Source organism: Sus scrofa, chromosome 13 (genome assembly GCF_054392235.1).
Source record: "Sus scrofa isolate SSC_HxYL_T2T_F1_AM1 chromosome 13, Sscrofa_HxYL_maternal_Yorkshire_Landrace_v2.0, whole genome shotgun sequence".
NCBI classification, from domain to species: Eukaryota; Metazoa; Chordata; class Mammalia; order Artiodactyla; family Suidae; genus Sus; species Sus scrofa.
Genome location: NC_139395.1, coordinates 121,956,853 through 121,982,923, shown reverse-complemented (window position 1 = coordinate 121,982,923; position 26,071 = coordinate 121,956,853). Strand labels below are relative to the sequence as shown.

The 26,071-nt window shown below is 37.8% G+C and overlaps 1 protein-coding gene and 1 long non-coding RNA gene across 48 annotated transcripts in view; both read right to left on the bottom strand.

Moving 5' to 3' along the window:
* EGFEM1 (EGF like and EMI domain containing 1) overlaps positions 1-26,071 on the bottom strand; it is a 688,205-nt gene that overhangs the window by 438,881 nt on the left and 223,253 nt on the right. The window lies entirely within an intron of this gene.
* LOC146397579 (uncharacterized) lies at positions 922-16,761 on the bottom strand. The gene is made up of 4 exons (XR_014824310.1): positions 16,591-16,761; positions 11,554-15,298; positions 5,554-11,508; positions 922-5,471 (listed from the first exon to the last, which is right to left on the bottom strand). It is a non-coding gene; the product is annotated as an uncharacterized LOC146397579 (long non-coding RNA).

Below are 26,071 nucleotides of genomic sequence, written 5' to 3'. Positions count from 1 at the left end.
ATTTCCTAAAAGAAATGCTACTCTCTAACTTCCACTCTAGTATCTCATTTTCTCATCAAATAAAAATAACCAAATCTTTTTCTTATTTTCTGAGAAATAATCTTTCACTATCTATCCAGAATCAGAAACAGTCCCACTTCTCTGCAGCTTCTGCTCCCCTAAAAGCTTAATTATCTTGTCCACTAGTGTTTTTGAAAGAAACTCTACTTCAAAGGTAATACATAAATGCTATTTTGAAAGAGGCATTGTTCTTACTCTTCTTTTAGAATCTGGGGTTTATCTCACTATATAAAGTAGTGTGTTTTTTCAGTATGATCCTCCTAGAAGAAAAAAACTAAAACCTCATCACCTAAATTATTCTGTTATTTCAAAGGCTGACAGTTCAATCTCTGTAGAGAGATGGAGGGTCAAGCTGAAAGAGCAAAAGTAGCAGATTTCTACCCAGTGTAATTTGGTGAGGACAGAGTGGAAAAGGAGCAGCAAATCATCCCACCAGCTCCCATCGGGACAAACATGTCTGCTGATGCCTTGAACTGTGCTTATTTCGAGGAGACGCACATCCACTGGATGAGGGTATCATTTTACATTAGAAGCAAAAATTAATAAGCAGAAAGCAGAGAATCTAAGGAATGTGACTCCAAATTGAGAAGGCTGAATAGCGACACAAAGGTCAGGAATAGTTTAGAAGCAGCCCCCAGTGCTTTAGAAAAGACACCACTGGGAAAGCAAAGGAGCAGGTCATATTAGATGGTGGTTTGGCAAAGCATGACTGCAAATATTTCCATATTTCTTCTCTTTGGAACAGAAACATAATCTGAGGGAATTATCAAGAAAGACAGTAATTTCAAAAGTACAAAACTTTAAAAACAGATTTTTTTTTTTAAGGTAGTTCCCAAAATGTCCCTTTAAGCAAACAGCTGGTTTGTTTTTTTTTTAACTAAATCATCATCCTGGGTTTAAACTATTGACATCATACTAATCCAGACAGCAAATATTCTTTTATCTCATTAAGAAGCTTTATCATTTAGCAACAAGGGACTCGGAGTTAAACCTTGAAAATAAAATAAAAAGCTTTACTAATTCAAATTTAATCATCTCTCCCACCTTCTTTTTCTCTCAGTATATATCATTTTAAGAAAGTATCTATTCATATTTTTAATACCTTTGTTTCATTTGTTCTCTTCTTTGACTATCCCTTAGTTAAGAGTGTTGGTTATCCTTGACTTAAAAGGTTTTTCAATACCTAGGTAGGGAGCCACTAAATATCACAGAGAGTATCTGCTCACCTCTACCCAGTAGGAATGTGGCTGCACCTTTAAGAAATGCCACTCTGAGTTTTGCTGAGTCTTGACGAAATGCACTAAGTTGTTTAATTTGCAAACAAATGTTTTCCTCTACTTTGAAAGGCCTAATTGACAGCACTGCAGCATTAGCTCAGTGAAAATAGAACTATTTTTGCAAAATTCTGTTTATCACCAGGTGACAAAATTATGCACTTTCAGGGGGAAGTAGCTTAAATATGGTGCCAGCTGTGCCACATCACTGCCTCAGGCAGTTAGAAATGTTTCCACTGATACCTCTGAGAGAGAAAATCAACACTCAACCTAACCAAAAGAGCTATAGAGAGACAAAAATCAATCATTCTAAAAGAGCAAAGAAAAATATCATGTATCATAAATATATACTGGAAGCTATACATTAATGATAGGTACATATTTATTGTCTAGACTTATAAAGCAGCATATCTCCAAAGAGTATGCATTTAACATGTGCCCATACATATCAAAAGTGTAAGTATTAAGCAAGAACAAACATTCTCATACCCAGACATAAAATAATTATCAAATAAAAAAATAGAATTTTATATTTTAAATCCTTATGCAGATGAGAATAACAAACTTGGAGGCATAGAGTTTCAGTGCTTAAATGCATACATTATAGAACTCTGTGTGAGTCTGCATTTTAATAAGATCACTGAAGACTCAGAAATGTTTTACAAATTGGCTCCAGTCCACAAATCTTTAAAATTTATGGTCAGATTTCCTTTATGTAGCCAGGTACCATTTCAACTTTTTAGGTGTTTGCCTCTCTTTTTCTCCAGAGGTTACAGATTTTGGATTTCTGCAAAGTTAGAAAGACTTAATAAAGTTAAACTTCCATTACTATCACCTTATAAATCATAATTCAGCTCTCAAAAAATAATTTAAAACTTAAATTAAAAGTATTAAGCTTTTCTAAATCTGTACTTTCGCAATATCTAATTTCAATGATACCCGATTTCCCCCTTTTCTTTTTTGCATTAAAGTGATATATTAAAATCTCAAATTATTTTCCATAATTTAAAAATGTTAAAAATGCAAAGAGCCCAGAACCACTAAATCCTCTTAATCCTGACAAAAGCAATCATACTACATTGTAAAATGTCATCCTTAGAAGACCAATGTCAGGAGGGAAGGGAAATACATACAGGCAAACATACATTCATGCATACATTCACATATTTATGAGTGGTAGATATTTTTTGAAGGTAATTTATTCCCTCTATTGCAAAACTCAGGTTCAGTTTCCTGCCTATCAGTTATTAAATAAACAAGCAACATCAATAAAAATAGAACAGATGTTTATTTTCAACCAGAGATGATCTTCCTTCTTACTTTTGAGAGTTATGCAGAAAGGTGTAATAACCATCCTTGAGAAACTATAACATCAGAATGATCTGTTCTCATGATGATAGACTAGGTTCTAGAACAGGAATTTTATAAAGCATGATAAAATTTGTTCCCAAAAGCACTTCTATAGGCAAGCTGTGCTCCCCCTCATGATTTTCCACACTGAAAGAGGAAAATGAGTTGAGGATGCAGAGGTACAAGATCATTCTATATGTGGTTTATTGTCCTAACAATATACCTTATAAGCCAGCTTTCATGGGCTCTGAAAGGGGTGCTCATTCCTTATTTATAGAGAAGGCACATTAAATTGAAAACCCTCTTCCCTAAACTAGAAATATTTTCTTGGCTTCAATAAGGTCAAAACAAAACTAGTAGTGAAAATATACCTACTAAATTTAAAAACTCTTAAAAAGAAAGTCATACTAAACTTAAGTGGATTGTCCATAATTTTCAACAATTAGAAATAGTTTCTTCTTCTTAGGAGCAATGGAAATGTACCAGCCAGACTTGAAGGAACTTCACTACTATGGTTAGTACTGCTTACTCTTTATGATTAGCATTAGGCATTCCTGCAGGTTGCTGTCATTCCATCTTTCCTTTTCTATTAAATATTGTTAATTAGTGATAACCTTTCCCCAAAAGATACACAAGACTTATCATTGGGGTATTCCTCTAATCTATACTTGCAACACACTTGACTCTGCAATCACCCCTGACATTCTCAGTGCTTCAGACTTCATGGAGGAAAAAGATGGATGGAAAAGAGCAGAAACAATTTCATCTTCTCATCACTTATCCTGCCAGTGTCTATGTATCTGTACCCACATTCTTTGCATTCCTGAAAGACACATCCCAGCCCTGCTCAGACGGAAGTCTACTCTCTTCACTTGAGCCTCAGTTCTCCACCCAATTCACCTCTTGGGGTCATCACTCCAATAATTATCCCCACTCCCTGCTGCATCTTCATTTTTTTCTCTATCAACTCAAGTATTTCCACAAGTATACAAACTGCTCTAAGAGCTCTTTCTTAGAAAACCTATTTTTGGTCTTCTCATTCCTTCCTTCTAGACCACAGCCTTTCTCTGCTCAATTTTCTCAGTAAAACTTATCAAAAGAGTGGTCTATTGGCATTTGCATTTCATTGTCTCCCATTGACTCTTCTATAATCAGCCTTCAGTTCCCTCCCCCAACAGAACCTGCTTTTACCAAGCTTACCAGTGACATTCATACTACCAGCTCTCATCAGTCAGTAGGAATCAATACCTTATACTGTCTTCTCTTGATTGAAATGTTCCCTCCCTGCCCCCCGCCCCAGGTTTCTATGACAGTACACGCTTCTGGTTTTTTGCCAAGCTCAGAACTTAATAAAAGTCAGTCTGTGATTCACATACACCAAAGGGTGCACATAAGGTCTTCCCTGGACTCTTCTCTTCAGCCAGATCTTTAGATGACAGGCTGCCCCTGGCCTTGGTCCTGAACTCAGTTCTTTTTTCCTTTATTCTTTCTCTGGAGGTGATGCTAGCCAGTCCCATAGCATTCATTATTATCTTCCCATTGAAGACTCCTGGATTTATAAACTCTGACTCAAACATATTTCCTTCATCTCCAGACAAAGCCCAATAACATCCTTGACATCTCTATATGAGAACATTTGGTTTCTTTCTGCAAAACTATTGTTTTCACAGACTCTCATTTCTCATTATACTCCATCAGCATTCCCACACTGCTTAGGTTAAGAACTGAGCGACCTTTTCCCTCACCTCCAGATCCCAGGTATGAGCAATACCCATTGGATTTACTTCCAAAATGTGTTTAGAATCATTCCTCTCTCCATCTCCACTACTACCACCTTAGACCACATTACACTCATTTTGCTTCGCCAACTGCCAGGTCCTCTGAGTGAGTTTCCTCCAATTCCACCCATGCCCCCTTTAAAATCCATTCCTCCCACCAGCCAAAATGATCATTTGAAAACAATCAGAGCAGATCACTCAGCTACTTAACTTTGCAGTGCCTTACTGGTGCTGTTTGATGACAATGTCCTTTGATGGCTTCCCAAACACCTCCCAAATTACTTCTCTCACTTCATGTCCTGCTATTCACCATGTCACCTACTGTGCTTCAGCAAAAACTAGTCTTCCTTCTGCTTCTCAGATATGCTCAGCTTGTTTCCACATCTGGTAGTTGAATTTTCTCTTCCCTTTGTCCTGAAACATCTCCCAGACCTTCACATAATGGATCCTTCTTACTGTTTAGTTCTCAACTTGCCTATCATCTCCTGAAAGAAGCTTTCTATGTCTGTCCTCTCAAATGTTACACTCTGCATTGCACCTAACACTACCACACTGACCTTTTTATTTTAACTTATTAATCACTATCTGAAATGACGTTATTCAGTTTGTTACTCACTGGCTTACTGTCTTTTTCCCTTGAGACTGTAAGCTACCTGAGAAACTCAGGTGCCTTTCCTACCACGTTTAGAACTGTGTCTGGCAACTTGTAAGTACCAAAAATAAAAACAAAAATACAGTGGAATAAGTGATCAAATGAATAGGGATGTTTTGCATGATGGCTATCTAAAGTGATATGCTCTGCCATATTCTTAATAGCCAAGACATGGAAACAAGTTAAATGTCCATCAACAGATAAATGGATTAAGAAGATGTCATACTTATGTACAATGGAATATTACTCAGCCATAAAAGGACATAATGCCATTTATAGCAACATGGATGCAACTAAAGATGATCATACTAAGTGAAGTAAGTGAGAAAGAGAAGGGAAAATACCATATGACATCACCTTTATGTGGAATCTATACTAAAGATGATCATACTAAGTGAAGTAAGCGAGAAAGAGAAGGGAAAATACCATATGACATCACCTTTATGTGGAATCTATAATATGGCACAAATGAACCTATCTAAGAAATAGACTCACAGACATACAGAACAGACTTGTGGTTGCCAAGGTGGAAGGGGTAGGGAAGGGAAGGATTGGGAGTTTGGAGTTAGTAGATGTAAACTGTTATATATAGAATGGATAAACAACAAAGTCCTACTGTATAGCCCAGGAAATTCTATTCAGTATCCTGGGATAAACCATGACGAAAAAGAATGTATATATGTATAACAGTCACATTGCTGTATATCAGAAATTAACACAACATTGTAAGCCAATTATACTTCACTTAAAAATAAATTTAAGGGAGACGAGATTAAGATGGCAGAATAGAAGGACTGGAGCTCAACTTCTCTCCTAAAAAACAACAAAATTCACAACTAAAGACTGAGCACTCTTCACCAAAATGGACTGGAAACCTTAAAAAAGATATCTACTCCAGAAGAAAAAGAGGAGGACACATCAAGAGGTAGGAGGGGCGATTCTGCAATATCAACAATCCCATACCTCCTGGGTGGGAAGCCCCACAGACTGGAAAGTAACTGGTTCACAGAGACTCACCTACAGGAGTGAGAGTTCTGAGACCCACATCAAACGCTCTCGTGTGGGATCTGGCATGGGGAGAAAGAGCCCCTGGAGCATCTGGCATTGAAGGCCAGTGGGGCTTGTGCAAAGGAACTCCACAGGACTGGGGGAAATGGAGACCCCATTCTTAAAAGGCACACACAGACTTTCACGTGCACTGGGTCCCAGGGCAGAGCGAGGTCTCCATAGGAATCTGGGTCAAACCTGATGGCAGTACTTGGAGGACATCCTGGGAAAACAGGGGTGAACGTGGCTTGTTGTGAGGGAAGGACATTGAAGGCAAAGCTCTTGGGAATATTCAGCAGCCATGCCTTTCTCCAGAGGTGGGCATTTTGGGAAAATCTGGCCCCACCCATCAGTCAGTGCTGAGAAGCCCCAGGGCAAACAACAACCCAGGTGGGATCACAGCCCCACCCCTCAGTAAACAGGCTACCCAAAGACCCCTCAGGCACACAGCTGCCTTTAATCCCATCCAGAGACTAAGCCCCACCCACCAGAGGGATTAGAATCAGCTCCACCTACCAGTGGGCAGGCATCAGCCCCTCCCATCAGGAAGCCTACAGCAAAGCCCCATACAGACTTTGGCCACAAGGGGGGCAGACACCAGAAGTAAGAGAGACTACAACCCTAATATCTGTAAAAATGTCACTACACCAAAAACCTATAAAAATGAAAAGACAGAGAACTATAACTCAGATGAGGGAGAAAGGAAAAACCCCAGAAAAACAGCTAAGCCATGAGGAGACTCTCAGCCTCCAGGAAAAAGACATTAGACTATTGATGCTGAAGATGATGCAAGATATTGGAAATAAACTGGAGGCAAAGATGGATAACTTACAGGAAACACTGAGCAAAGAGATACAAGATATAGAACTTAAACAAGAAGAGATGCAAAATACAAGCACTGAAATAAAAAATTCACTAGAAGCAGCTAACAGCTGAATACAGGAGGCAGAAGAACGAGTAAGCGAGGTGGAGGACAGATTAGCGGAAATTACAGATGCGGAACAGAAATGAGAAAAAAGATTGAAAACAAATGAAGGAGTCTCAGAGAACTCTGGGACAATGTTAAACACACCAACATCCATATTACAGGGGTGCCAGGAGAAGAGAGAGAGAAGGAGACAGAAAAAATATTCCAAGAGATAACAGCTGAAAACTTCTCTAACATGGGGAAGGAACCACTCACTCAAATACAGGAAGCACAATGAGTACCATATAAAATAAACCCAAGGAGGAATACACTGAGACACATATTAATCAAACTGACCAAAATTAAAGAAAAAGAGAAAATCTTGAAAGCAGCTAGGGAAAAGAAACAAATAACATACAAGGGAACCCCAATAAGGTTATTGGCAGATTTTTCAGCAGAAACTCTGCAGTCCAGCAGGAAGTGGCATGATATACTTAATGCGATGAAAGGAAAAAAACCTCCAACCAAGATTACTCTACCCAGCAAGGGTCTCATTCAGATTTGAAAGATAAATCAAAACCTTCACAGATAAGCAAAAGTTGAGAGAATTCAGCAACACTAAACCAGCCTTACCAGAAATACTAAAGGAAATTCTCTAGGCAGAAAAGAACAAGAGAAGAAGGAAAGGAAAAAGAGCAGCAAAAACAAATCCAAAGCAATTAATAAAATGGCAACAACAACATACATATCGATAATAACCTTAAATTTTAATGGACTAAACACCCCAACCAAAAGACGTAGACTGGCTGAATGGATACAAAAACAAGACCCATATATATGCTGTCTTCAAGAGACCCACTTCATTTCTAGGGACACATACAAATTGAAAGTGAGAGGATGGAAGAAAATAGTCCATGCAAACAGGGATCAAAAGAAAGCTGGAGTAGCAATACTCATATCAGACAAAATAGACTTTAAAATAAAGAATATTTTAAGGGACAAAGAAGGACATTACATAATGATCAAAAGGATCAATCCAAGAAGATGATATAACAATTTTAAATATCTACATACTCAACACAGGTTCACCACAATATATAAGGCAACTGCTAACAACCTTAAAAGGAGAAATCGACAATAACACAATCATAGTGGGGGACTTTAACACCCCACTTACAGCAATGGACAGATCAACCAGAGAGAAAATCAATAAGGAAACACAGGCCCTGAATGAAGCATTAAACCAGATGGACTTAATAGACATTTATAGGACATTTCATCCAAAAGCAACAGAATACACATTCTTCTCAAGTGCACATGGAACATTCTCTAAGATTGATCATATCCTGGGCTACAAATCCAACTTCAGTAACTTTAAGAAAATTGAAATCATATCAAGCATCTTTTCCAACCACAATGCTATATGACTGGAAATCAACAACAAGAAAAAACTGCAAAAAACACAAACACGTGGAGACTCAACAACATGCTACTAAACAACCAATGGATCACTGAAGAAATTAAAGAGAAAATTAAAAAATACCTAGTAGCAAATGACAATGAAGATATAACACTCCAAAACCTATGGGATGGAGCAAAAGCTGTTCTAAGAGGAAAGTTATAGCAATACAAGCCCACCTCAGGAAACAAGAAAAAGCTCAAATAAACAAGCTAACTTTACATCTAAAGCAGCTCGAGAGAGAAGAACAGACAAGACCTAAAGTTAGTAGAAGGAAAAAAAGCATAAAGATCAGAGCAGAAATCAATGAAATAGAAGCAAAGAAAACCACAGAAAAGATCAATGAAAGGAAAAGCTAGTTCTTTGAAAAGATCAAGAAAACTGATAAACCCCTAGCCAGACTTATCAAGCAAAAAAAGAGAGAGGACACAAATCAATAAAATTAGAAATGAAAAAGGAGAAGTAACAACGGACATCACAGAAATACAAAGGATCATAAGAGACTACTATTATGCAACTATATGCCAATAAAGTTGAAAACCTAGAAGAAATGGACAAATTCTTAGAAAAGTACAATCTTCTAAGACTAAACCAAGATGAAATAGAAAAGATGAATGGACTCATCACAAGAACTGAAATTGAAACTGTGATTAACAAACTTCCAACAAACAAAAGTCCAGGACCAGATGGCTTCACAGGCAAATTTTAAATGCCATGTTCTGTCTTTTTTTGTGAACAGTTTTATTGTGCTATGATTCATATACCTCTACAATTCATCCATTTAAACTGTGCAATTCTGGAGTTTCCTGGTGGCTCAGTAGGTTAAGGATCTGGTGTTGTCTCTGCCGGTAACAGAGCTTCCACATGCTGCAGGCATGGCCAAAAAAGTAAATTAAGTAAATAAACTGTGCAATTCAATGGTTTTTTTTTTAGTATATTCATGGGAATCATTACTATTATATAACTTTAGAAAATCTCATCACCTCAAAAAGAAATAGTCATTTCCTGTCCATCACCCATCCCTCCAACCCTTGGCAACCAGTATCTCTATAGATTTCCTTTTCCTAGACACTTGATAGAAATAGAATCATGCCTCAGTGGGTTCAGCATCTGGCATTGTCTAAAGCTATGGATGGCATAGGTCACAAAGGTGGCTCCGATCCAGTGTTGTTGTGTCTGTGGCATAGGCCTCAGCTGCAGCTCCAATTCAACCCCTGGTCCAGGCACTTCAATTTTCCACAGGTGTGGCCATTAAAAAAATGATATGCTCTGTACCAAGACATCCATCCATACAAAGTATCCAGCACCATCTATAATTTTTTTGTTATACAGATTCTGTAGAATACAATGAAACCTCAAAGGACAGGCATTTCTGAATTGAAACAAAATCTACTTTGTCATGTTGCTTTTCTTGTAGTTTCCAACAACGAATCTACTGTTTTTCAGGAAATGTTTTAGTGATGGGAAGGAGAGCCATGGGGTTGTAAAGTGTTCCAATGGAAATATGGTTTATTTGTATTTTGATTTATATTAACTCTCAATCAAAACACTCTTTTAATAGTAGGCTTCAGAAACCTGTCCCTTCCCCAATATTCTCCATCTTAGTACATTGCACCACCATTCACTTAGCTGCTTGAGCCGAAAGTGTGGAAAATATTCTTGATCCCTCCTTACTCACTCCACCAGTACCCAATCCATCACCAAGTTCTGTTGATTATACTGTCAAATATACTTTGAAAATATACACTTTCCTTCATATTCACTGTTACCAACATATCTAAGCCATCATTTTATTCTTCTTGAACTACAGCAATGTCTTCAATTTTATTCATATTACCTACCAAACCCATTCTCCACAGAGTAATTGCAGTAGTCCTACTGATACTTTTAGTTACTTCCATAACCTGAGTTTTTGCCAAGCATCTTTGCCCTTGGTGCTTTATCTGCCTAGAAAGCACTTTCCCTCCATTTTCATTTCACTGAGGCTTTCTTATTCTTTAGGTAGTAGTTACAGTTTTGGTGGATGCTCTGATGTGCTGCCTTGATTCCTCTTTAGAATGGAGGCACATGCTCCTGTGTTGCTGGGAGTGTCAGTGATTGAGTTTCTAACCAGGCATTAGCCTTACTAGAGGAGAGCAATCTTGTCCAAGATGATCTCATTTGAGGGGCAGCCCATACTCAATGCCTGGTAAGGTGGATGGGGGTGGTGAGTATTGTACAGAGGCCAAGCCATCCCCCTCGCCCCCCTCATCAAGGCAGGGACAGCTCTGAAGGACCACCTCAGCTCCATAGGAAGGGCTAAGCTTCTGCTGCACCTGCACCACAATTCAACCTCCACCCAACACTGCTTCCCTCATTGCTCATCATGTCATCCTCAAAAGTACTCCATAACCAAAGTATTGACCTCAAATCTTGCAGTTTGTTTCCTGGGATCCCAATCTATGACAATACCTCTATAAAAATGTTCTTCCCTGACACTTGTAACCAAAGTAAAATACCCCTATTATCTCCACACATACCATTATCTTCCCTCAGAGTATCTTCTTCTTTTCCTTTGCAAGGCCTAATTCCCAAATTTGAAATTCTTCAGACTGAAAGTCCCATAGGGACATCTCTATTACAATGCTAGTTAATGACACCCTGTGATGGACTCATCTCTGATCTCCAGATTACTCAAGAGTGCCAAGGAATCCCTGCTATCCTTGAGCACAGGGTCCTAAGAGCTGCGACAATTCAAAGCCAAATGGAACACGACAAAGTTGAGTTTCATTATTGAAAAGTAATCAGTTTAATAAAGATATTTCCTTACTATTTTCATAAATCGAGCAAATATTTAAGATAAGGACTTAAAGTTATATATGAAAGTACCCCGCCAAAGAAGGAATATACTTCACTTTTCAAAATCCAGTTTCTTCAAAGTTCAAGCTCCCAAGGCATAATCCCAAGTACCTCTTATACTTCTGACTTTAGAATATACAGTCCTATCGCTTCTCGGCCTTTTGGCTAAGATCAAGTGTAGAATATACAGTCCTAGGGAGAGGAGAAAATAATTCTACCCAAGTTTTATTAAAAGATAGAAGGAAATAAAAATATAAAGAGTCTCCTACTCACCAGAAGAATGAAGTAAAAATACTTAGTGTATGCCTTTTCAGATTTGAGTCATGAAGGTAATATTCTTACTGAGTAAAGTAATTTTATCCCTGACCTTGATCTAAGACTTAAATCTAGCCCAAAGTTATTGATGAAATCACAGTTCAAAAGTTTTCAAGGTAATTATTATGAAAATCCCATTTTAGGAGTCATCTTAAAGAACAATATCATACTAGGATAATAACTTGATTTTTTTTTCCTTCTTTGGAGAATTTCACAGAGTAAAGGTCATTGGGTCCACTTTTTATAATTATCATATAATCACTGGAACTATGAATAGCATTCTCTATTCAAGTGTCTCAAATGCCTTACCCTCATTAAGTTTAATCAATTGAAATTTTTAGGCCTTGACCCTGAACTTGAAATATGCTTCAATTATCTGTAAGTGAATAAATGTCTGTGTATGTGTGTAAATGATTTTCTATAAGTCACATTATCTTCAAAAGGAAATGGAGATTGTGGATTTTCACTTGTGATAACTTCTAAGTGATGAAATTTAAACAAGTAAACTCAAATCCTTAAGAAATTAGAAAGCCCTAACATTTGAGTAAACATAAGCTACTATCAAAAAAGTGAAATTAAAAATATAAGAATGAAAAAGGGCTAAGAATTTCTTGCTTAAACCTCACAAGTGACTATTAGTTTTCATTTTTTCTTTGGAAACAGTATAGTTCAAAGAATCTTAGACAAATTAGTGCTACCAACTTAGAAATGTTTCCCAGTTGGCAAGAAAAAGAATTATTTAACAACTAGTTTTCACAAAATCCTGCTAATCATTTGTTCACGAAAAAGAATAAATGCTGAAATTTCACAATATTCCAGAAAAAGATATAAACATAGCATTGAATGAAACTCTAGAGTAATCATTCATTTAACACTATATTAATTTCTAATACTTTGCTGCTGGAAGTATTTATTTATAAACCATTTTTAATGTTTATGTACATGCAAAATACAAAAAGAAAACCTACACCCCTTGCCCTCAATGAGTATGGGTCATATGCAGCATGAACCACTGAATCAAAACTGGTCATAGTTGTAGGCCATAAACACATGGCAGTACATTTTAGACACAGTGGTTCATGCTATATAATATCATAGCACCTACAGAAAAATATGTCTATAAGATTAAATACTAAAATTTTAACAGTGATTATTAACACAGATTTGAACTTTTTATTGTATTTCCAAAAAATGTATATTTTAAGTAAACAAACATTTTTACAAGCAGGAAAAGTTGTAAAAAAAAGTGTCTTTTTATTGAAATGGGTAATCGGAATTGAGCAAGCAATCTGGGGAAATTTATGTTAGTATTTGGTATAAAGTAAAAATTTCTCTTCCTTCTTTTTTTATACATAGAGTTTGTGTGTGATTTTGCAGTGTCTGAATTAAAGTTTCATTAAGATATCATATTCATCAAGGATGCATTCATCTGAAGAAAAACCTGCCAACCAAAAGGAAAATCCTTAAATCACAAGATATCATTGCCAAAGTCAAAGAGCATATGTGAAGTATGTGTTCTCCAGCCAAGTTGAAACTGATCCAAGCTTGTTCTTTGTCATAGTCATATCATATTTAAAAAAAAGAAAAGCAAACTTGAAATGTAAAGATGTTCTTTAGTTTTTCTATTTCTTCTGGAATGAAATCAGAGGTGCCCTGCCAACCCTCTTCCATATCAGTAGTAGCAACAAATCCAGTTACAAAATTGGTAAAGTTAGGGGTGACTAATACCATCTTAAGAAGTCAACACTTTATAAAAAGAATATACTGTAGGGTTCAAATCTTTGAAAGATGAGCATTTCCCTTAAAGATATAAATTGGTTAACCAAGACTGTAATTAGTTACAACTTTTTAGAGACTGTATATATTTTGCATGATGCAAAGTATATTTATATATCATTTTACTTATATTTAGAAGTGGAAAATATATTTCTACTCTGTTTTCTTTTGATATTAGCTGTTACAAAAGAAATGATAACAAAAGCTTCTATCACCAGTAGTAAATCTGTGGTGTTAGAGAAGATAGTTTGAAAACATGTGAAATATTAATTCATTTATTCACTCATTCCTTTAACAAATATTAATCGAACACTATATTCTAGGCATTGCAATGCCAATAGACAGAAAAAACCTGCAAAGCTCTCAGATGTGAAGATGCAAGTAAAGCTTTATAGGACTGTCTTCAAGAATAAATGATACACCAAGTGGGAAAAGGGATATTGCAGCAGAAGTTCAAGATGTACAAAGGCAAGGAATCATGAAGCACTAACTTTTATATAAGGAACTGCAAGTATTTAGGTTGAACACAAATTTGCTCTTGAATAGAATTTATTATTTTGTACCTTAAAAATGATAGAATATCCACAATTTTAAAAGGCTTATTTTCCTAGTTGAGAGTGACACAAAGTGAGGGTATACGTGAGGGAAAGGGCAGAAGAAGGAGCTGGAGACATAGTTAGAAACTATTATGTCGAGCCTTATTTTGACGTGCTTAGGAATTGGGACAGAACCCTCAACATAAGTGTTTCTCAGTCTTTAACTGCAAGTCAATTATTGGAGTTTTTTGCTAAAATGTAGATTCTGACTCAGTAGGTATAGGGGTGGGGCTCTGGAGTCTAAATTCCTAACAAGCTCCCCAGGGATATCCATGCAGCTGGTTCTAAGACTGTTCTTTAAGTAGCAAGGCTCTGGGGCAGCAAGTCTCAACATTTTGTGTAAGAGTCAACTGAAACCTGTTAAAATGCAGATTTGTGGGCATTTGACTGATACCATGGATCTGGAGTAGGTCTAACAACCTGCACCTTTCTATTGAGTAAGTACTCTGAGTAGTCCTGAAGGAGGTGGTCCTTCATTTAGGGCACACTGAAAAGCACAAAGTAGGGAGGTGTTCGTTCTTGCACTGCAAAATGCCAAAGAGATCTCAAGATGAAGGAAGAGTGAAGGATGCTGATTTATTCAAAAAATAAGGCAAGAAAAAGACCATGTGGAAATGTATAAGAAGACCCTCCATCAGAAAAAAAAATAGTGCCCAAAATGACTATAACAGACTAACACCTTAGAACAGTGTCAGTAACTCTATCTGCAGTACAGACAATTTCATGATTCTCTCCTATGGCCAAATCTTGGCCCATGAAGTGACTGTGTCAATTTATACTTTTAAGACCTGCCTAGTGATCTATTCCAAGGATTCTGCAACTAATTATAGCTCATAATTCTTGGAAAGAAAATACAACATAACCACAAATTGACCTAGGATAAAAACAAATGCACAGATGTTTCTGTAGCCTGCATTTAGCACTTCTGAATATGCCCTCAGCCAAAATGAATGCTCCTTAGAGTCACATAAAATATCTATATATTATGTGTACTGTACACTCAGTTTAGGTTGCCTACATGGGTTTAGGTTGCTCAGGAGCTATTATAAATATGCCAAATAAGGAAAGTTTATGTTACTGTTTTCTAACTTTGGTTAAACATTCATAACATCAAAACAATACCATTGTGATTCTACAAACTGAACTTAAATGTCTTCCTCTGTGAAGTTCCAGAACATTATCATGCCCAGGACAGATCTGGAGCAAAGCCGGTCTGGATGAACACCTGTTAACATAAGCCTGGTGGCTGGGGTGAATCAAGTTGGAAAAAGGATTAATGAGTCTCTTAATCATAGTAGTAGGTACTAAGATGTAGTGCCAACATAAGGTTTGATAAAATGCTGTCTTTTCAGTGTTCTGGATTTTTGAATATACAGACATAAAATTTAGATTTTAGAGATTTAGATTGTCCTTCCAAATCCGAGATTATATACACTGCCTTTTTTTTTTTTTTTTTTTTTTTTTTTTTTTTTTTTTTTTTTTGCCGTCCCACAGCATATGGAGTTCTCAGCCCCAGAGCTCCAGGTGTGGCAATGCCAGACACTTAGCCCACAGTGCTGGGCAGCGCTCCAGAGATGCCATGGATCCTGTTGCTCCACAGCAAGAACTCCTTTTTTTTTTTTTTTTTTTTTTTTTTTTTTCCAATGGCCATACTCATGGCATATGGAAGTTCCCTGGCCGGGGACTGAGTCTGAGCCACAGCTGCAACCTGAACCATAGCTGCAGCAACTCCAGATACTTTAACCCATGGTGCTGGGCAAGGGATCAAACCCATACCTCCACAGAGACCCCAGCCACTGAAGTAGGATGCTTAACCCACTGCACCACAGCAGGAACTCCTGCACTGTCTTTTTTGAAGTGAGGCTGGGAAGAAAATGTAGTGTATAAAGAGATTTCGCCATTTGATTTTTCCTTGCTTTCATTTTTTAAAATTCAACAATGTACTTTTATCATCACAAACATTTAAAAGAATAGAATTTTTACAGAGTTAGGAATGATTAGGATGATAACTCTTAAAGGCCTAGCTTGTCAATTGCAAAACAAATGGAGTACAAAGCACACCTGGGCTATTTCCTTGATTTTGTTAATATTGTACTCCTGCCTTAAATGGCTTTAAAGGGCCCATGATCTCTGCAGCAGACTGTATTCCCAAAGATAACTGCAATGATAATTGGCATCTCACATGCTCATCTCAAATGTGATCCTGACACTCCACCAAAAGAAGTGGAATTTAATTCCTCCCATTTTGTATCTGGGATGGGCTTGATGATTTGCTTAAGGAGTGGAATGTGACAGTGGTGATGCTTCAGGATTTCTGAGACTATAGGTCAGAGAAAGCTCTAAAGCTTCGACCTGGACCTTCTAACATTTACTCTTGGGAGACTTCCCCTGGGAACCCAGAGGCCAGGTTCTGCGAAGGCCAAGCCCCAGCAAGAGAGGCTCTGGTTGATAGCCCCAGCCCATCACCAGCATTAACCCCTCCACACACTCCTCTTTTACCCTCTGAGCTTTTGAAAAGCCATAATGAACAGCTCTCACCTCTCAATTAAACAAGAATCTCAGGGTGAAGGGCCCAAGCATCAATATTTATAAAATGATTTCCAAGTGTCTGCAAGCTGAAGCCGGGGTTGAAAACCACTGACAAACACCATGGTCCAATCCTCAGAGGAAAATAAGCAACCTCCTGATATTCTCTCCAGGCCTTCAAACCTGAAAAGTGATAGAATACTCAAGCAGATATCAAGAAATTGTATACATAAGTACCTCATGCCCAAATTAAATAATCTAGAAAATAGGATTCAAGTAACATTCCTTGAGTCATGTATTTTTGTTTGTTTTGCTTATCCTATAAGAAAACTATTATGTGTGATACATCAGTGATAAATATATTTATACCATATTATTAAATATATTTAAATAATTAAATGTTATTTATAAATAAAAGAAACTCCAAGAATGATACCACTTCTTCCACCAGACTGCTCATCAGTGGATGATCTAGTAAGGAGAAATGCTTGTGAATAAATATTTGTAACGGTAAGCAAAAAATACAGTAATTGAAATAAGCTCACAACAAAAAGAAAAGTTATCTTTCAGGGAGGGTTTCAAGGGTGTGCATCCAGTACAGTTTTGAGAAATGACTTTAACACTCTGATCACCATCCTGAAATTCTTAATCACTTTCTCTTTGAGTCTGTGCTTTGTAAGTGAAGTTCAATGGACTGATGTAGCATGCACCAGAAGTTCAGAACTTCAACTCACACAGTGTCCTGTATCCCCTAAATGGGTTCTCACCTCTTTTCTTGTAGGCCAGCCCTGCTTCACTGTGGGCTGCTGCCCTCTGCCTGGGATGGGAGCAACTGGGTTGGCCCCTGGTAGGGAGCCTGGGTTTGGGTGCAGGGAGGCATGTCAGGAGCACCTGGTACTCAGGTAGGCTGCCAGCCAGCTCCATGATGGACTCAGCGGTCCACCGGTCAGGAACCTCTTGCCCACCCCCAGATCCACCTCTAGGACACATCCAATCCATGCATCTAGTGCCAAAGGATGCAATCCCTTGGAAGTCACCTGTACACTTGACTGTGGGAAAAGAAAATGGACTTCCTCACCTCCAGGTAGGGCCTTGTTTTTTTGTTATCGTTGTTGTTATTGTTGTTGGGTTTTTTTTGTTTGTTTGTTTTAGGGTATTTTTTTATTTTTTGGTACTTAGCTCCACAAAGTATTTAGCTGGCCCTAGTATCTTTGTTTCTGAAGAAGTGATGTTTACATCAACTCTTTGTGAGAAATTACTGAAACATAGATTCAGGCAAGTCTGTCTGCAGCATTTTGTTTCAATTACATATGTGTGATGTGTTAGATAATAGCATAAAATTGGACTAATCACTCTATCACATTTTTCAACAGAGGTGACAAAACAAAACTGATGTGCATTAATTGGATGGCAGATAAGAGATGAGTTAGTTCAAGGCAGGCAGGAGGAAGACGAATCGAGAAATAACTTCTGTTTGGAAATGCCCCAACTTTTTTCAGGTGGGAATTTGACCTTTATCTTCTTGCAGGCCGGATAAAAAGAAATAATCCCCAGGCAAAGAATAAGTGAAAAGGCTGGGGTAATTGTTTTCAAAGGTCTAAAACAGCCACAAGTCATTAAAAGAAAAGAACCTTGTGACTTAAAAAGCCATTATTAGAATATTGGAATTTGCCATCTAATTTCTGGTTATAAGACTATCCATCCAGTGACAAATGACCTGGTTACATAAAGATTCCCAAGGTAAGCACTGACCATTATCAAAGATCAATGAGAAATCTGACATAACAGCTAAAAGGAAGTTACTCTTTGACAAGGGAGTGTGTTAAATATTTGAAATTCTTTATGTGACCTATTATAAGATAAAATTTGATATTGTAGAACTCTGATTAGCTTTGGAAATGTTTCACAAGTTTATGTGACTTGAAGATACTCATTACAGACAGTTTCACTTACCAGACCAGTGTTAAATTAAGGTTTCAGCATACCAAAATATTTCATTAACATCATATCACAGAAGTCTGGGATTGGAGGATTTTTTTTCCAGTTCTCTTGACAAGTTCCCACTTTTAAAATGGTTGCCATTTGTGGTATTAATTTGGAAAGGAAAATACAGTAGGGAAAAAAGTTAAGAAACATAAGTTGCATGTTTCTCAGTATCACAGCCAATAAACTGTCTCTAAAACAGACTGGCAGACATTCTGAAGTGCTACTAAAACAGGAGGCAGGGGAACATGAGAAGCCATACAGAGAATGCTGAAATACTTAGAGGAGAGATCATTTATTGCTTTTCTCACTCTCTCACTCTTCAATGTGAACAGCAAGTAAAGAAAGATAAATGCCTTCTGAGACACATTTCCTAATGTGTAACGGAAAACTACCAGTCCCTAAGCAAAGAGATGGTTGTCCTTGTCTTTGATTAATTGGGTTATGAATCCTGTGAGGATAACCTGTATATTCAAGGACTACTCAGGACCGCAGAAGAGAGGATAGAAAAAGTGCAGAGAGCATAAGATTCTAAAAACAAAGAGACTCAAAGGTCTCCCCCCTAATCCTCATAGCAAATATCAGAAGCGGAATTTGGAAAACTGAAAGGCATTTCCAAGGTTATCTTCTCCATCCAGTGCCACTAAGACAGCTTCCTTTAACCTGCTTAATTGCTTTCCCTAAAAACTGGGTCCAGAGTAATACAGGTCTTTACAAATCCTTTATCGATGTCAACCCTTGCAGTGGAAAAATATGTCACAACTTCATACTTCAAAGAGCTAGCACATTTCATAAAGAACATACTACTTCAAACACCTAGCATGTTTCCACCGCATTCCCAGACTTCCTTTCTTAGAAGTATAATATTTGAGAACATAGCATGGGGTCTCCAGTCTGCTTTACCACATATTAACTGGATGGCTTTGAACAAGAAGACATATTTCATGAAAGTGAAACCACCCGTGAATGTAAGATATGCAAGTGTGTGCCATTCATAAAAATAAAACAAAACTGCCAGTTATCTTCATAAAATTCTTAAGTAAGTAAGATGAAGTTCAATTCGAGAAATGTTAAAATGTGAAAAATGTATTTTACGGTCTGAATGTTTGTGTCCTCCTCCGAATTCATACTTTGCAAACCCAGTTACATAAAGATTCCCAAGGTGATGGTATTAGGAGGCAGGACCTTTGGGAGGCTCTGCCCTCATAAATGAGATTAGTGCCCTCATAAAAGGGGCCTGAGACATCTCCATAGCCCCTTCCATCATGTATGGACCCAATAAGAGGTCAACAGTCTGCATGGTAGACAAGAGCCTTCACTGGGAACTGACCGTGCCTGACCCTGGTCTTGGACTTCCAGCCTCCAGAACTATGAGAAATAAATGTTTATTGCTTATAAGCCAACTAGTCTGTGCTATTTAGTTATAGCAGCCTGAATAGACTAAGACAAGGTACATCTCAAAATTGATGAAATATGTTAATGTTTCTAATTCACAGCCTCCATACCCATAGCTAAAAGCTATTTGACATTATTGAAAATTTAATGAGATGGAGCAGGCTGCACAGCAGCTAACAATTCATACCATTTCAATCAGACATAACTATTATGGTTGTTGTCATTATTTTTATTGAATCTAAGTGGACCAAATTATTTAAAGGTACTGTAGGACCAATACACAATGACCACAACAGGCTAGGAACAATTGTGGGAATATTTCTACAAGAAATCCAGCGAGCACACATAATCTTCTTGAGAAAGGCAGAGTTGCAGAACTGCCAGAATGCAGTGTCACAAACAAGATCACCAAGAGTGCTTCTGACCACCTCTTGGCTCTCCCATAGGGTCGTCTATTTAAAAGATGGAGCCAGCTAGGCCCTCCTCAGATAGGAGACCCGAGATGGTCACAGCCAAAGGTTAATATGACTGCAGGTCATCGATCCTTTCTGTTTTGTGTGGTACAACCATTCTCTGTGCTCCTCACATGAAACCTTCTCTTTTCACTTGTGTATCAGGTGAGAAGGGAATGCATGGAGGGGTGGAAAGTGCACGTACTTGTCTAAAAGTTCTTAAAATTTTTTTACGAGTACTCAAATGAAATCAGCTAAGTGAATCTGTACTACAGGTACAAAGGAGAGATTCAGGGCTATTTTCCTGTGAGTGAAACACCAGAGGCTCAATGCCTTTGAAACGCACTTGTAAGAAGCCTGATTGGCATCAGCTGTAAGGACAGAGTGACCAATATAAAAATAATGAGAAGGAGAGGCCTGCAGGCAGAAACACCATGAAGAGTATGATGAGTATGTGCATGACTGAAGATCAATATGTTCAGAAGATGATGGAATGGGTTTCAATGAGGGGAAAAAAATTGATTCAGAGAGCTCAAGTATGTGCAGGAAGACCTGGGCAGACTGACAATCTGATCCCTGCCAGCCCTGACATGAGTGACACGGTGGGAGAGGCTGGGAGGGTCTCTGCCTCATACACCAGCTGCTTTTCAATACGGAGTAAAGCAGGGAGTGAGGATAAATGAATAAATGCATTCTCATGTCTAGAACCAAGGACTTTGCATCTTCAAAACCATTTTCAAACACATGAGTCAATTCTGCTAAAATTAGTTCTAAAGGGATGGCAAATTTGTCTAAGGCCCATGACAACAGTCTACAAGAATCAAGCCTTGGAAATACAAGTTAAGTTTAACGTCTGTTTTACAGCTTACAAATCCAAGATGTGGTGCTAGACCTAACCATAGCTTACGGCTAGACCCAACTATGTCCACAGTAACATCACTGTTACACTTTCTTCTTACTATCAAAGGTCTCTGGTCATATTGTAAAGGATAGCTACATGTCAATTTCTTTATTTAGAGATCATTCAAGGAGTAAGTAATGGACTTGAAGACCTGTTTGGAAGGAAGGGCTTCTTGACCCAAAGCTTACAAGAGCTAGATACTACTAGTATAAACTAGTCCAGTGCCCATCTCATTTTATGGTACGGCTAGATTTCCTCCCTTGATTTTTTTTTTATCACACTCCCTTAAACTGCACATTAGATTTCTTAACAAATTTTGTGCTATAACAAATAACATATCATCATGAACCTTCTGTCTTTTTCCTTTCCCTCCATATTTGTATTTAGAAGATCTAGACCCTAGAAATCCTTGTGTAATGATATCTTGAGATTGCTTTTGAAAGTCATTAATAGTAATGAAGAAATTAACAGCTTTCCAAAACAAATCTCTAGATAAATTACTTTAACTATTTCACAACTGTAATAAGAAATTAAACAACATATTTGAAGCATGTTCTCATGATGTTACATTCGGCAACTCTATATTTCTTCTCTAAACATTTCAAGGAAGAGCTGTTTCAATTGTGCAAAGCAGAAAATATCAGTCTCCACTGAGACCAAATGAAATATTCTTTCAACAACTACATGGTCCCTGACTCCACAGAGGTTAAAGTCCAGAGGCTGTTACAGGCAAGTGCACCCACAACTTAAATACACTAAAACGAATGCTGTGATGGGGGCATCCTTGTGGGAGGGAATATACAGAAGGGGCACCTTACTAAGAATAGTGGCATAAGCAGGCCGTCTCAGAAGTATTTCTAAAGTGGAGGTTGAACTCATTGTAGGGTGAAGAATATGAGTTTCCAAAGTACCTCTTTTGCTTTTCCGGCTTCCCAGATCATTTATTGTACCAGTTCTCTCTACTTCCCTGTTACTGAGGAAGCATTGTGCTCAAAATGTCAACCAGTGTTCCAGATTTAATCTGTCCTCACATCTTATTCACAGCTCTCTTGGTTAAAAGTATCAGAATCTCTTCAACCTAGTTTAAGCCAAGAAGAGAATGTGTGGGGAAGACAATGGATTAATCACAGAAATCCAGGGGAAGAGGGAAACTGGCAGATGTTCAAAGCAAAAGAAGAGAAAGCCAGCAGGACCATAGGTAGTGTTTGCAACTTTCTGCCCCTCCCGACTTCACTCCTCCCTCTCTTTCTGCCTCTTTTCTTTCTCTCCCTCTCACCTCTTGACTGATTCTCACCGCTGTGATGTACATAGTCAAATAACACATTCAGAACTTGAGTTTACATGTCCTCATTTCCTGTCACCCACAGAAATAAATGACACATTTTTCAGGCTCACTGATGAATCCCTAGAAAAAAAGAGAGACTCTAATTGGCCTAGGTTGAGTAGGTGCCCATTTCCTCTCTCTGAAAATACATTGTAGCCAATACGGTGAGGTCACAAAACAGAAAGGGGTTTCCTGGGCTCACCCCAAAAGTAGGCTGAGCATATCTCATGGAAGAAGCTGTGATCTGATAGACATTCAAGGGGACCTCCTACATTTACCTTCTCAGGAACATTGCCCCCTACTCTTCTATGGCCTTTTTCTATCATGTAACCACTTCAAGATTAGCAAAACTAGGAATTTATCTTCTCACCTTTAATGAGCATTCCAGTTCTGATTCAAATTCCATTGCAAACTCTTTGGAGTAAGTATTCCTTATCTTGCCCTTTCAACTTCTATATCAATTTTTATATTGCAGAAAAAAAAATCCCCAAACTGTATTTGCTATCATGGAATTCTTTTTCTTTCCTTACCATAAAATTCCTCCCCTCTCTAGTGTATACAGTTACTCTGTTATAATGGTTCTGCTTTCCCTTCCTCTGCTCCCTTACCTTTTCTCCACTACTATAATACAGGAATATCTTAAAACCTGGTCCATGGCCCTGTGCACTTTTCCCTTGGGGGTGGAGAGGAAGCCACCTAACCCACTGGTTTTCATTACCCAAATCTATATGCCTCAGTCAATGACTCCATGATTCCATTGTCCTCCTGGTCTTCATGCTTGAAATCTTAACACTGCCTTTATCTTGTTAGCTCCTCACTTCAGTCATTCACCAGCCCTGCTCATCCTTTCCTTGCAATGGCTTTCAGATTTGATTCAATCCACATTGAGAATACCACTGTAGATTCCTCATTATTGCACACCTGGTTAACTAAAATAGTCATCTTTCTGGTCTTCATGCCTTCTTTTTTAGGATAATTCTCAAAGTAGCTTTCTTATCCAGTATTATATCTATGTGTTTCTTTAGCCCAACAACCCAAAACAACAACTTAATGCATGTCAAAATAAAGCCAAACTTTAAAGAAAGCCTTGAAGCTCTTTACTAACTGAGCCACTACATCATTTGATCTATTGCTAACCTGGTCCCTCCTACTCTAGCAAGACCAGCTTCTAGGTCTGTTAGTTAATACATAACCTGTTCTTTCCTAACCCTGCTGCTAATAATATAGCTCTACCCAAACATAATATCCTTTAAGTTTCCTTTTGTCAATATAAATCCTTATTTTTTTCAAGACATATCTTGCTTCCCTCTGCAATGATCATCCCCTAAATCCCTATGTAGCATTTGTTATACTGCGTTGTTCACATATTGCTTTACAGACATTCTTAAATATTTAATTCCCCAATTAGACTGAAAAAAAAAATGACTAAAAAGGACACGAAGCTTTGAATAGAATCAGACATGTAACAGACAAGTGGCTGTAAAAAGGCAGCCTGTAGGCCAAAAGGGAACTACAAAGATGCTATGTATCTTATAGAGTTAAAAAAATTATAATTAGTTTTAAACATTTAAATATTCAGATATTTCACTTAAAATATGGCTTTGCAATTTCTTTTAAAAAAATGGAAATATTTTCCACATTAGTCAGAACAACCACCACCCCACAAATATCTATGCCCTAATCCTCAGTACTTGTGAATGTTACATTACATGTAAAGTGGGAATTAAGGTTCCAGATGAAGTTAAAGTTGCTAAAAAACTGATGTTAAAATAGATTATCTTGGATTATCTAGGTGGATTGAACATAATCAGAAGAATTCTCTCTTATGATGGAAACAGGAAAGCAAAAAAATTAGTATTAGAATGGTGCAAGTTGAGAGATGCTTGATCACCACTGCTGAATTTGAGGATAGAGGGCAAGCAGGAGCCAAGAAATTCTGGCAGCTTCTATAAGGAAAGAGAGTACCCCTGAGAGCCTCCAGAAGGAACACACCTCTGCCAACACCTTGATTTTAGCCCAGTGAGACCCATTTCAGACCTTTCACTAGACCTTTATTGTCTAGGACTATAAGACAATAAAATGTGTTCTTTTGAAGTCACCAAATTTGTAGCAATTTGTTACAGCAGAAATAGGTAGCTAATACATATGCACATGTTAGGCCCCTGCTGCTACCCTACAGGATTCTAGTTTCCCACAATTATCTCCTCCTGTACTATTGACATCATAAGCATTTGACTTCATGACACTAAAACAGCCAATCAATGACTGGCTGACCAAGAGAGATACTAATATTGTTCGGTATAATAGTAAAGGCTGAAGGTAGTTGTGGTTTTTTTAAAAATAAAAGCTAACGGGGAAATGTGTTCACAGTTGAATAAAAATTACAGAATACTATACCTTCAAAATATAGCCTATAAAATTGTAAGCTTAAGGTATAGCTTTATGTGGTAATATAATTGCTGAGTAGAAATATTTTGATGGATGACAACCAGATTTCAGTAGGGCTGGATAATTTCATTAAAACACAATGTGAAAGCATTATATACTATAGCAAATTTCAGAGAGACTTTCCAAGGCATCATAAACTTGAGATGGAAAGAAAAGTTGAGCATCACCACAGTTATCCACAGACAATTGAGCTAATTAAGCATGTGTTCTTCATCCTGTTATTTAAGAACATCTGATAGCAAGTGTTCTGCAAAATGAACAACTCCATATGTCAAATACTATCCATTTCTATGTGCTTTACAAGTCTGAAAAGATACCGCATGGTGCTCTTTTCCAGACCAAATTCAGATGTTTAAAGCCTTTTATGATCATAGAATTGCTTTCTTTTATAGAGTAGTCAGAAAGCCTTACAGAACATTTCTGTTGTGGTTGGTCAAATGATTATTTCAGAATTAGGGTGACTTAAAAACAAGTGAAAGTCCATGCTGCAATTATTGTAAAACAAATTGGGGTATGGGGGGTTGGATCAAGACGGCAGAAAGTAGCATGTGGCACTTACCTTCTCCCACAAACATATCCAGAAAACAACCATTTACATGTAGAACAATTTGCACAGAACATCTACTGAATGCTGGAAGAAGACCTTAAACCTCTAAAAAGGGTAAGAAACCCTTCACATAACTGGGTAGAACAAAAAATAAAAAAGAAAGAAAAAAAAAGAGATAAAGATAGAAGAAAAAAAAAAGCAATCATGCCAGGACCAGCACTCCTGAGAGGGAGCTGTGAAAGACGAAAGGAACCCACATCCTGGCAGGCTATAGTCCTAGAGGGGGAACCTCAAAGTCTCAGAGAAAAATGAAGCAGTGGGACTGAGGAGGCCAAAGCAGAAAGAGAGCTGCACAGACCAATGGTACCACTGCCCTCAGACACCACAGTCTGAGAAACTCAGGTGGGGCCTGGCCACTGACACTCAGGCTTCAGAGGTCAGTT